The sequence below is a fragment of the Apostichopus japonicus genome, chromosome 11, assembly GCF_037975245.1.
Source record: "Apostichopus japonicus isolate 1M-3 chromosome 11, ASM3797524v1, whole genome shotgun sequence".
In the NCBI taxonomy this organism is placed as follows: Eukaryota; Metazoa; Echinodermata; class Holothuroidea; order Aspidochirotida; family Stichopodidae; genus Apostichopus; species Apostichopus japonicus.
This window is the reverse complement of record NC_092571.1, coordinates 26059309-26072924: the sequence shown is the minus strand read 5'-3', so window position 1 is coordinate 26072924 and position 13616 is coordinate 26059309.

Below are 13616 nucleotides of genomic sequence, written 5' to 3'. Positions count from 1 at the left end.
CAACCTTACCCGGTCTAACAACTTAAAACAAAAATACCTTGAAAAACCCCAACATAAGTATTGGTTTTAATGTTCCTCAAATTACGTGTCTGGAATCACAAAGTCACGAAGTTTATAAGAAATGAAAGTGGTTTAATGATTGGACAAATTCCTTTCAATTATTGTACCTACATAATATTTGATAAATAATATGACATAAAACATTCCTGGTTACACATTAAGAATGAGAAAAGAAAGCACCTTTCTTCCATCTCCTCCACTATTCAATACAACTCGCATTAATGTCTGACGACCGGGTTTAATGGTGAGCGTACGTAGTACAGATAATCTGATATTCATCATAACGTATTTATATACATACGGTGTTAGTCGGTCGAAGAGAATGAGGATTAATATACAAGAAGGTAAAGTTTTGGATGTATAATTTCCAATTTCACCTTACTTTCTTCCGGATAATGGACATGTTTACACCTATGTTTTATTCCTGAAAAGGTGGTGGATAAAGTGATGACAAATGGTTATAGTAGACGTGAAGCACGTGTTACATTGTCGAGAGGTATAATTAGAGGTATAATTACTGGTTCTTATATATCTGAGGATTACCAAACTTCTTGTTTGTAAGGAAACTTTGAGAAAACAGACCTGAAGAGCTTTACAGATCACTGATTTCTTAAGTTTTGCAACATTGCAAAACTTAACCTTAGGTGGATCTGGTATACGAGTAATCAAACAACTGCAGCAACGGCTATGGAGGTCAGAAGTTTGTACCGAGAACTACTAAAGTTCGTAACCTTATTACATGTTTTATTGAGCTGTCTTGGTCAAGTTAAGCTATCTTTGAGATTCGATAACGGTCAGAATTACAGTGTAATAGAAGGTGATAGTGTTGAATTGTTGTGTCATGGTCACAGCAACGTATCTGTTACGATGTTCCTGGATGCAAATGAAGACAAGAAGCTTATACAAGATGGGATGCATAAAGTTGACCAGACAAAATATGGATATCGCACCGAAGCCAATGGAACTGGTTTTGAGCACACGTTGCTCTTAAGGAATATATCTAGAAATGACGGTGGGGTATACCACTGTTTTCAAGGAAGCTTCAACAAGTCTCTGATATTGACTGTCGTACACAGGCCATCGAAACCTGTCTGCAACCGCTTGCAGGATACGATTTTCACAAGAGATGAGATCACCAGAACAGTTTCTCTCCAGTGTAGCGTTGATGACGGGGGTAATCCTAAGTCTAAATTGCACTTTCAAGATAGTTTTACAAAGGACCGATTAACTGAGTCTCCGATCTGTAGGGAACAGGGAAGTCGTTTGGAGGCTTCCATTCCGTTCTTGCTCTCCGTGTATACAAATCACACCGAGGTCTCATGTATTGTTGATCAAGCGTTTCCGCTAACTGATAATATTCCATCTTATCAAGATAACTGTTCATTTCCATCGATTTTATTCTACGAAGAATTAGACCTATGGCTAACTCCAACTTTCTATGTTTTGACTCATCCCGGCAATGTTACATTTACCTGTACAAGTAATATAGGACCTCTAGTTAATGTATCTTGGATAATAACGTCTGACGTTGCAAATGGCATCACTTACTTTGTTGAAGGTAACAGATTGACATTTTTTGCTGATCCGTTTACACACTCTGCCAACACTTCCATATCATTTGAGTGTTCAGTGGTGTTACCGAACATGTCAACACGTGTAAAATCTTTTCTTTATATTACTTTTGAAAAAGGTTATGAAGATATTAATTCGACATTTGTCATGATTGTTGTGGTATTTCCTTCTTGTGTACTTGTAATATTCTTGATTTCATTATTAGTGTACTTTGTATACGGTCAGAAACTTGGCTGTCAACTCGAAGTAAGTGACACGAAGGAACCAATAGTTGCAATAAATTTCACCATCAATGATGAAAGTGAGGTTGCTGCTCTACGGAATGAAAACTACCATACACTGCCTGAAGGTTCGTTCACTACTTCCTTCGAAGCAGATACGCAAAAGGATAGTAAAGACGTTTTGATTACCAATCAAATATTGCAAAGTAAATGTTCCAAATTGAGTCAAAGCTGCTCAAAACGAAGTTATGAAATGGAGAATTTAGTTAGAATAGATTCAGTAAATACATTACGACGGAAAGGAAGATTTCGAAGTTTAACAATACAGTCTGAAATGCAAAATGAAAACAATGTTGAGGCTGGAATGTGTTCCAATCAATTGTCTGAAAATGAAAACAATGGAGATGGTTGTTGGAGTTATCCTATCTCTTTGATATGTGACCATGATGGTATAGAAATGTTTGAGTTATCTGATGATGTCTACCAAGGTAACAGAGATGAAGTAGACGGGGGAGTCGATACCCCACATGTTTCGTCTTCTTTTATTAAGAACGATGAATGCAATGATGACACGGAATCTTTATCTTGTTAATTGTACCACGTACGTTGATGCATGACGTGGGTAAACTTGAGGATGGCCATTAAGGAAATGTAATAAAATAACATTAACGATCGATAAGTCATAGTTCTAGTTCTGGAATGTGAGGCTGCTTCAACTTGAAATGTTGGTATAAAATAAGAAAATTAAATAAATTATGGTATGTAAAGGCAAGAAGACATGTAAACTGGAATAAGAAAGCGAAAGGTATGCTCAGTGAAAGTCATTTTCAATGCCAAAATTAGCAACTTCCAAACTGAACTTATATAACAGTTGTTTAATATTAACGTATATATTGTAATATTCATCAATAAATAATTATTCAAAGGAACTTTGTCGGGAGAGCAGCTCTCTATAGAATATGCTTGTAGAAATATTATGAAATTATAACCACCGTACACAGATAGCAATTACCAAACTCTATTTATATTACATGTCGAAGCAATAAAATCTTAATTATTCACTGGTTTTGCGATCTGCGATTCGTGCGAGGAAAATTTTTTATGAGCTCTACTCGTAACCAATTTAACAATATAGGTTCGTTATGATGATTATGGTTATATATGAGTATAATTATGGTAATGGTACATTTTTATTAAATATGTCAAACGAGCGTCTGGTGGAGAGCTCATCGATGTATAGCTTTAAGGTAGCTTTACGGACATCCATTGATCAAAAATATCGAGAGCGTTCATAAAAAATAAAAGAGTGTTTCGTTTGGTAAAAGTGCAATAAGTATTACTTTTTGAATACACCTCACTAGCACAGATAGGCTAGATTGAATATGCATGAATATGCAATGAACCACGCTCAGCCTTTAAGTATATTTAATTTTTGAATGACTATCATTGCTTTTGTTAAAAAGCCTAGACCTCATTCATTTTCGCAGCTTTCATAATGACATTTAAGCTATCGGTTACTCTTATGTATTTTCTCTGTTTTTATTTTGTTACTGAAAAAAATAAAAGAGCAACGGAAGAGAACTTTTCATCCGTTTAGTTATTATTTTATTTGTGTAAACTTGTAAATCTGTAAACTTTTATACTTCATGTTAAAAATACGTTTTGCAATACATAATTAATGAAGAACACATGCAGTTGTTACCAGCCTCCACCTATAATCAGGCACATCCTCGTCGCCGTAAGCAAAATGTTGTCGTCGAACCGAGATGCCTTCAATGCCGCCGCTCTAGTGAGTATAAATAATTCACCCATAGTACATGCAACCCAAACAATGAAGTGAACGCCCAGCGCACAAAAAAGAGACCGTACCAGGAGCATTTCTGGTTCAACCTCCCAGTCAATATGCATGTGAACACCGATGAAAGAGGTACATTCCTCCAGCTTATATCAAAGCACTTCCCTCGGGTCACAGGCTCCACAAAATATTATACAGAAACACCGTGAAAGTCAGCTATATATAGCTGCACGAAAAATTATGAAGTCAGTCATTCAATCCTATAATTTAAACATCACCAAGCAGACCAGCAATTAGACACCTACTAGATCGCGTAACTGTACATCTACAGAAAGCTGCCCTCTACACGGGAAAAGTCACATCGGACAGAATGTAAGTCGTAAAATGGCATTTCAGGAGAATACTTTAAGCGATTAAACAACCACACAAAATGTTCAGGCACGAAAGGTAACGAAAGGTATTAGCCACAGCACAAGCTGGAAAATAGTAGAGGAATCGAACACGAATCGGGCCAGTGCAACCTCTGCGTGGAAAAAAAGCTGGCAATATTACGTACCAGGGCCAGGATAAAAAAGAACTGAACTCATATCAAAGTTTCTCCATGATAACAGACCAACACTCTCGAAACAACATGCTGTAAGTTACAACATACGTATACTATATTATGTACTTGCTCTACTTCACGTGGGTCAGCGAATTTATCGAGAGGGCTGATATGGATCGATTTCTCAGTCAACTTGTCTGATGACACTGCCCCGGTAGGTTCAATTACCAAATATAAAGGTAGTATTTATATAGACTAAATTAATCGTCTTTAAGTAATTGTGATTAGGAATTTCTTCAGCGAAAAGTTATTAATTGAGTTTAGGCAGCGGCGGCTCTAGATGGGTGCATGCGGGAGGCACCCCCCCCCCCCCCCCGTCGGCTACAGTAAAAGCAAAACTGACTTCGCTTTCTTCCAACTTTCTTTCATTTGGACAATACTAGGCTAACAACTCTACACTTTCCTGGGACTTTGCCGCCTGGACGAATTCATTTGCAGATATTTCTGTGCTTAAGCGAGAATAGCTAAGAAAGAAAACTATCTGAAAGCACTGCATACTTCCAGGCTTGTAGTACCTTGCATATAAATTAAATCCCTCTTCTGAAATGTGCTTTTTAAATGTCGCCGCGAGAGAACAAAAAGTATCTCAAAATCCAACAACTTTTGGGACTTCTCCTCCTAGATTCCCCGCCCAATGAAATAACTCCATAAAATTGGATATCTCTCTCTCTCTGACATGTAATGTGTGCTTTAATCTCGCTAAAAGAGTACAAGGGATATCTAAAACGCTGGAGTTTTCGGCGGCCTTGCATCCTGGACCCCAACTGTAGTACTCCCAAGACCCCCACTAGAGCCCTGAGACACATTACAGAGAACTGAAAGTGTAATTCCTATTTCTGATATATGTTTGCGCTCAAAAATCATTATAAAGGCGAAAAAGTGGTTTAAGAGTGATGCTGCTCCTAGGATTCCTCACTCCCAACCTATAACACTATAAAGTAGTTGTACGTATCAAGCATATGTTGACGCTTTCGTTGGTTTAATTTCCAAGCAGTTGCTCAGCAATAGTCACTCACTGCAGTTGGTCGCGAAAAGCCAAGTCGGTCTCGAAATCGATCAAACTTCTCTTGGAAAACGGTGAATGTACGACCCCGGTTATATGATACTAAAGTTTAGTCCCGATTTTGAGCTTCATATGCTGAAATTAAAATTTTCACATTTTCGTGATGTGCACTTTTGTTCTTCAAACTGGTTTTGCCCCCCCCCCCCCCCACCCACTCCTGCGCCTAATTTACCATTCTCATTTTCAGATGCAGCCATTGACTTTGAAAGTGGCTTAATGATCGACAGGAACTATGATCAGTTATTTCCTTATAGCAGTGTGTGATGGGTATGCTGTGTGATTGTCGTACCCGAAATAGACATGAACAAGGAAGTAGAATTCAAACTGTATATAGGTTAGTAAACTGTATAAAGAGGACTCATATGATGTTAACAGTGACACGGACTGAACCTCGTCAGAATTGATAGAAGCATGATCGGGTCTTTTACAGTATATAAGACTCAACATAATTTGTATTATATTCGGATATTTTTAGTTAAGTTGTGGAAGACTTGATGTGAAGCTTGAAACTTGGAAATCTACAGTAACCGCAGTCACGTACACAATTGCATGATGGCAATGAAACTGGCATTAATTAGTTTGGAGAAATCGAGGAAAAGGCATTGACAGTTTGTGCTATTAGTTTGATACATTGACAATTTGTTTACTTCGGATAGATTCACTGTGCATGATGTGGAATCTGCTGCAATATCGAATAACAAAACATTGTTATTTTCTTCTTAAGACCGACTATTCAAAATATATGTAAAACATTACAATTAACTGACTACACGAATCTTTTATAGTAACTTTTCTAACAGTCAGAAGGTTTCATTGACAGTAGCATTTTAACACTAATACTGTGGACTATTACTATTTAAGGTAAAGGGAAATGTCAAACATAATTTTCTACCAGAGGTTCTTCAGGGTGGTGTTTTTCATGCACCTGTTTTTGGTATGCCGTTGTCATGCGAACTCATCGCTAACATTTAACGGTAGTTCTACATACAATGTGATGGAAGGTGACGATGTTGAATTGATCTGTCCTGGTGTTTCACAAGTGAGGATATTTCTGGATTTGGATGAAGATAAAGAGATTGTAAAGAAGGGGAAGTTGGAAAGTGACCCTGCAAAGTACAAATATCAAAACTGGACCAACGCAAGCAGTAATAAAACTTGGGTATATCATTCATTACTTGTAAGGAATATTTCTAGAAATGAAGCGGGTTCGTATCGTTGTTTTCAAGACGAACCATTTAACAGCATGTCTCTTGAATTGATCGTCAATTACAGACCAACAAAACCCGTTTGCGAGTCACCTGGTTTCCAGAATCTCATTTCGTTTACAGATGATGTCATCAATGAGACAGTTGTTCTCAAGTGTAGCGTCGAAGATATTGGCAAACCCAAGTCCAACTTATCGTTCAAAAGTAACCATAACTTGTCAGCAAAGGAGTTTAATTTAATACATTCGGATAACAATCCGATATCCATCGCTTTCGTGCCGTCTGTGCATATGAATCAAACCGAGATATCTTGTGTTGTGCTTCAGGACATTCCAACAACTACGAACTTTTCTAATTCTTTTGAAGAATCCTGTTCATTTCCAATAATTACATTTGTCGACAAGTTTGAAGTAACGGTATCACCCGAGATTTATTATATGGGTCCTACAGATAACGTTACATTCATCTGTTTCAGTAATGTAGGAACTCTATCTAATGTAACCTGGACAATAGATTCTGAAATTCCAGCTGGCATTCAACACATAATTAAACATAATCAACTAACATTTTATAGTTTGAATGTATCAGATACTGTCAACATATTCATACGAATTGAGTGTTCAGTGTTATTTAGAGAACGTTCATCAAAAGCAGATGCTCGTCTATATATTGCCCATGAAGTAGACAACGATCATGGCTTTCATTTAATATTTCTTTTGATCATTATCGTGTTTCCTTCATCTGTGCTTTTAATGTTCCTTTTTGCATCGTTAGTATATCTCTTTGTGAGGAATCAGAGGAACCAGCAACTCGACGTCGATAGCACAAAGGAACCAGTAGTTGCAATAAATTTCACCATCAACGAAAATGAGGCCGTCTTACCTGACAGAAGGGACAAGAATCAAACGCTGTCATCTGAGGGTTCGGCCACTTTTTTTGTTGATGGACACACGCATAATGATCAGAGTGATACGATTCTTAATAAAACGATGCCAAATGAAAACGCTACATTACATAAAGAAATTTATGAAAGAGACAATCCAGAAAGAAGTGGACATTTTAGCAAGAGGACAACGAAGTATGTTTCATTGCCATCAACATCACAAAAAATGACAAATTTGGACAAGGAGCTGTGGCATCCTCCTGAAATTTCTAGAGTTGTACCAAAAGCAAATAAAAAATCAGTGAATAATTCAGAACGAAAAGACAAAATGCTAAGTTTAACATCAAATATTGACATGAATAATGAAAAGAATAGGGAATTAAGGATGACGTCAATTTCCCCGGTGGAAACGAATGAACAATGTGCGCGGCCTCCCCCAACAACTGTCATATTTGCTAATGACGAAATGGAGATATTTCATCAAGGTAATGACGTGTACCAAGATATCAAAGATGAAGTCCAAACAGAAGTTGATCCTACACAAATTTCAACCTCCTTTCACAAGACGGATAAATGTTCCAATGACGAAATCGAAAGTTTTGATCTAGCTGATAACGTCTACCAAGATATTAAAGATGAAGTTCAAAGAGATGCTGATCCTTTCAAAGTTTCAACCTCCTTTAATGAGATTGATGAATGCAGTGTGGATTCGGATGCGGTACATGATGAAGTATACCAAGTTATTAACGATGAAATAAATCTCCAAGATGATAATAATGGTGGAGAATCAATATACGACACTATTGGTAATGAAGGAAAAGTGGTACCCACCTGCTCTGAAATTTGATTCGCTAAGACTAAATATCATCTTTAACTATAACTGCATATGTAAATACATTGTGTCTGGTTCTCGCGGTTTGCAGGTGAATCCAGAAATGTCGTAATTTTGTTAAAGTCATATCAGAGACACTGCGGGATTGTATGTCATTAGGTCATGGAAACAAATTTTAACGACTAGATACTGTATATCAATCCTTCGGCATCTTCTATTTCTTAAGTAGTCAGGTTAAAGATATCTTAAATTGATTGCATTGCTTTATTATAGTATATGGTGTTACCTCATCGCACTCGCTGATTGTGCGATACATTAGTGGCGCTTTGAGATACAGAGTGTTTTAGTGGCGCTTCACAATTGTCGATATAGCTGCATATATTGTCCCCTGAAGAAAGTGCCTTGACCCAACTATACTTACGAACGTAATAATGTCAGAAAGGAACAAATATTCTTAACTTTGGTCCGCAATGATACCATTGGATGTATAGTCCCTGTTCGAAAAAAAAAGAATGAGCACGAAATATTTCATAAAAAAAATGATGATTTAAATCATAGGCAGTGGACATTACACTGAAACATTTGGCAGACGAACTAGAAAATGCATGTACAGCAACAAGAAGAATTATATCTTACAGTGACATTCATAAACTTTCATGCATGTCTTAATTTAACCTATTGTATATTATGAAAACAAGTTTAATTAATAACCCGTAATATTGAATCCGATCGAACGTGAGTTTATGATGGTTAAATATTTGCAGTGGACATTTTTTCGAGGGATGGCGGAGGATGATGAGAAGGGGATGGGGAGTGGGTGGTTGGGAACTATATTTGCGATGATGTGGGATATGATGTCTAGTATATACATAAAGAGAGTCCACATGTGCCGCTGCACCGAAATAGAATCAACTTTGCTATAGTATGATTGGCTTGTTTTTGCAACATATTGAAACGTTGTCGCATTTATTATTCGGCAGGCTCCTTCCCACCGGCCCTTTAGTACGTGGTTTAATGTGTAATTTCTGTGTTAATCGACTCTCTCCTGCAAATATCGCAATTGTTTTACTTTGGTGCGTTCAGTTTTTGTTAATTAAATAGTTATAGAGCTATTTCCAGCAACGCTAAATACATCAACATTCATTAACTGTTCCTGTCGGACTGAGGATTTGAATATCAAAAATAATGTCGTTTGTCAGTGAAAATATCCTCCAACCCATCAAATTTCATGTTGTTCTCTTACACAAAACTTCTTTTGGGCAAACGGTTTTAGTTTGAATATTTTAAACACTTTACAAAAAGTACAATATTGGCTAACTGGTTCAGTAGTTTTATCGGACTTGCATGGTTTTTGTTGCGAAAATCGAGTGACGAAGAGCTTTAAAATAGCCAATTGATATGCAACAGTTTTAAACAAAGATTACAAGTCCAAGTTCTTAGTTTTTCGTTCCGTGTTAATAACATGAGTGTTGAATGCCTCAAAATGTTTTAGAGTTGGTTTCAGTCACACTAATCTATAAATGATGCATCTCTTGTCAAACAGAAAGCAATATTCTGCAAAACCAAACCAAAACCCAAGCCTATTCTAGTTTTTTTTAATTATGCTAACTAGGGTGACGGTATTCTGCTTTGGGTAATACCGTACTGCACCACAATACACATATTAAGAACATTGTACACTTACGTACGTGCAAAGTGTGCAAGTATAGTGTATACTTAATCAACAAATAGGCTACCATTCTAACATACGCCCGTACGGCGAGTTTGCCGATAGAACGTGATTACTATGGGGGAGGGGGGGGGACAGCAGTTCTAATCACTTAAAATATAACAAATGCCACTGTATTACATGACAATTGAACTACTGTTTGGTATAGAAAGGTATCAATTGGTAAGGCGATGAACTCCGTATCGTTTGATTCATATATATGAGGCGATACTCACGTAACTAATACTTTCAGTACAATATATGGCTATGGATGTAACGTTAGGTTTGTAAGTAGTACGTACTAATAGTACTATGATGGTGGTCAACATATTGGTGGAAAAAATGGGTTGTTTATTAAGTTGAACAATGAACGAAAATAATTAGGAATATCCAATGGTGCTTGACTGTGTAAAGATCGTACTGAGATGAGCAATGGATATGTCCATAAACATAATGTCTGTAAAAACATCATAACCCCTTCACGCGAATGGAATGTCTTTCTATGAAGGCGTTTGTACGGAGGAATCGTGATGTACGTATATGACGCAACGTTTAATGCGAAAAACAGATCAAAACTTGTTCATATGAGTTACCACTTGCCCCAGTTAATAACGTTTTGTGTCCATATCAGTACGTGGTTTATAATCATGTCGTTTGTGATATATTGGATCAAAACCGGTAAGGCGTGGGAGTATTGTTACCCCCGGATCCCACGGATTAGGGGTGCTCCCGGGGTAGTTCGCTTAGGGTTGCAGAAAGGAGACAGAGAACATAATATGATGCAGACAGCTCAATTGGCAGATATAGCAAGCGCATGTGAACGTACGTTCCTACATATGCACGCATGTACACATTTAGTGTGCGTTAAGTGCTTAATTGTGATTTATATGGAACGCCAATTTGATAATTTTTGTAGGGGTACCGTACCTATTTTTCCGCGCAACACACTCCCCTTGAAATAAGTTGTCCCCAACTTGTAAAGCCTATGATGTTATTCTGCCAATTCAGCAGTCGCTCTCTTCTCCGTCACTGCAGAAACTATAGGGGGAAAAAAGATTAATTGAAAATAAATAAAGCAACATATATACAAACTGCCACAACATATAACCTGAAGAAATCATCTGAATTGCCAGTTTGAAATCTTAAAATAATGGTTCCTTCAGTTTCCCAATCTCTATTGGTTCTAAGCTCAGTATCAAAATAATGATAAACATGTCTGTTGCCTTTGGCATATTTACCTCAATCTCTAATAGTCAGACAAATACTAACATCTAATACAACTTACAACAGCTAATACAACTTACAGGACTATATCCTTTTACTCTAGCTACCTCCCCATGTGCATTGCTTTTCCCACCTTGGGTTTTGCACCTCCAATGGATTTGCTAAATCCAACTGTAGCCCTAATGAGGCTCAGCATATCGAGTTGCTAGACAAACTATACAATAATTGTGTTCACAATAACGTAAATAAAACATACATGTACATCTGAAAACCCAAAAATTTAACCAATCATATCGTTTCCTTCTAAACTGATGAACCATCACTACTTAAGAGTTTATAGCTGTACCTCACGCTGACTATACATTGGGTAGTCCTGTATCATTGGATATCTATAAACAGGGTATATAGAACACTGGGGCCTATATATTGAGCTAGCTCCCATGTTAAAACCTGGATTCAATGCGACCTCACTTGGCCACCCCACATAATTACAGTTTAACCTTGTGTATGCCGGTGAACCTAGTCTATCATATGTGAAATGGAGGGGTGGTTGTCGAACCCTATGAGTTACTTCCTCCTGTGGACCCAGGACATCAGGTTGGTTCAGCTGACTCTCTTGGTCTGGATTATCCACGACCGCACCCTCGGACATCTGATCGTACATCTGGTCACCTGCCTCTGGTTCTCCTTCATCAGGTTCAGTCTGGTCGGCAGAGTGGTCATCTCCCAGCATTTGAAGGCACTCATCAGGTACTTCTAACCTGGCAGCTCCTTCCCTTAAGGTCTCTCCAGTTGGCAGTTAGTTCGTACATCAGATGGTCTTACTATATAGAGGTCTTACTACATAGTGTGTTACTACATAGATTTGGTCTGCCCAGTATGAACGTAGTTTGGCTGGGTTTCTCACCAAAATTCTGTCTCCATGAAAAAAGACTGTGGCATTGGCCTTTCTGTCGCAGGCCTTCTTCCCCTTAGCAGCAGCTTTGATTGCATGTTTGTTAGCAATTTCAAATGCTTCTTTCATTCTCTCTTTCCACTCCTCTACGTACCTCTTATGGTTCTTTGACTCTCCTTGTGCCTCATTGGCAGTTTCAAATATCAGATCAATGGGAAGACGGCTTGATCTCCCAAACATCAAGAAAAATGGTGAGTAATTTGTGCTGCTGTTACGGGTACAGTTGTAGACATAAACACATTTGTTTAGGTGGTCCTTCCATTTTGACCTTCGTGTTTCTGTCAGTGTTCTCAGCATTCCTAAAATTGTGCGGTTAAATCTCACCACTTGACCGTTGCCTTGTGGATGGTATGGCGTTGTCCGGGAGTGGTCTATACCGCAATAGATCTGCAATCGGGTAAAGAGCTGGTTCTCAAACTCTCTCCCTTGGTCATGGTGGATTTTACGAGGTATTCCAATCTTCAAGATGTAATCATTGAATAACTTATCTGCTGCAGTCCTTCCAGATTTGTTAGTGGTTGGATATGCTTGAGTGAATCTGGTAAAATGATCAACAATAACCAGAATGTACTCATACCCGCCGGTACATCTTTCCAGATGAAGGTAATCTATGGAGATCAGCTCAAATGGTTGAGTAGTCTGGATGCTCTTCAGTGGCGGAGCTAGGGGTATTGGTCAGAGGGAGCGAGAATGGTCTGTAGGGGCGCTTTCGACACTATCTAAGCGGAGCGCCACCACAGGTTGGCGCGGAGCGTAGAGAATTTTTTGAGTCAAGATACTCCTTAGATCGCCGGAAATGACCCTTTCCGGGGCCTTGCTAATTTGCAGATAAACGAAGAATAAATAGGTGTCATCGCCATTTGTGACAACTCTGAAGTTTATATGGGTGTTGAAAGTGCATGCGCTTCATCACAAGACCGCCGTTAGAGCATTTTGTCAGAAAAGTTACACCAGCAAAATGTGACAAATGTCAATAGGTAGATGAGAGCGCAGTAAAAAAGTCAATAATCGCGAATAATTAAAAAGTGGTAAAAAGCTGAAAAGGGCGCCAGCAGTCCATTGAGTCCGTCAGGGGAGGGGGGGGGGCATCCGCCCTCTGACTGTATGGACGCCCCGCCACTGATGCTCTTGAGTGGGACTCTTATTATTTTTTGTGGATTCTTGCTTTTCATGAAAGTGTAGTGACTATGATATTTAGCCCTTATGGCCTTCCAAGCAAACTTCATTCTATTTTTAACGTGACGGGTTTCCCAGTCAGGGACCCATATAAAAGGAAAGAGGTCATGTGTTTTCCAAGCACACTATTGGAACCGCGAGTCAATCTACTAGTATAGCGTTTACAGCAACTCGCGTTTACCTCCAATCCAGCAAAATTTAATCTCCTTTCGAGAGCAATTATTTACATATACAGTAACCTATATAAGCAACTTATTTTATAAGTGACATCATCATACAGTCGCTAGGAAGTGAAGTCTCCAACGCGCCCTAGGTCGT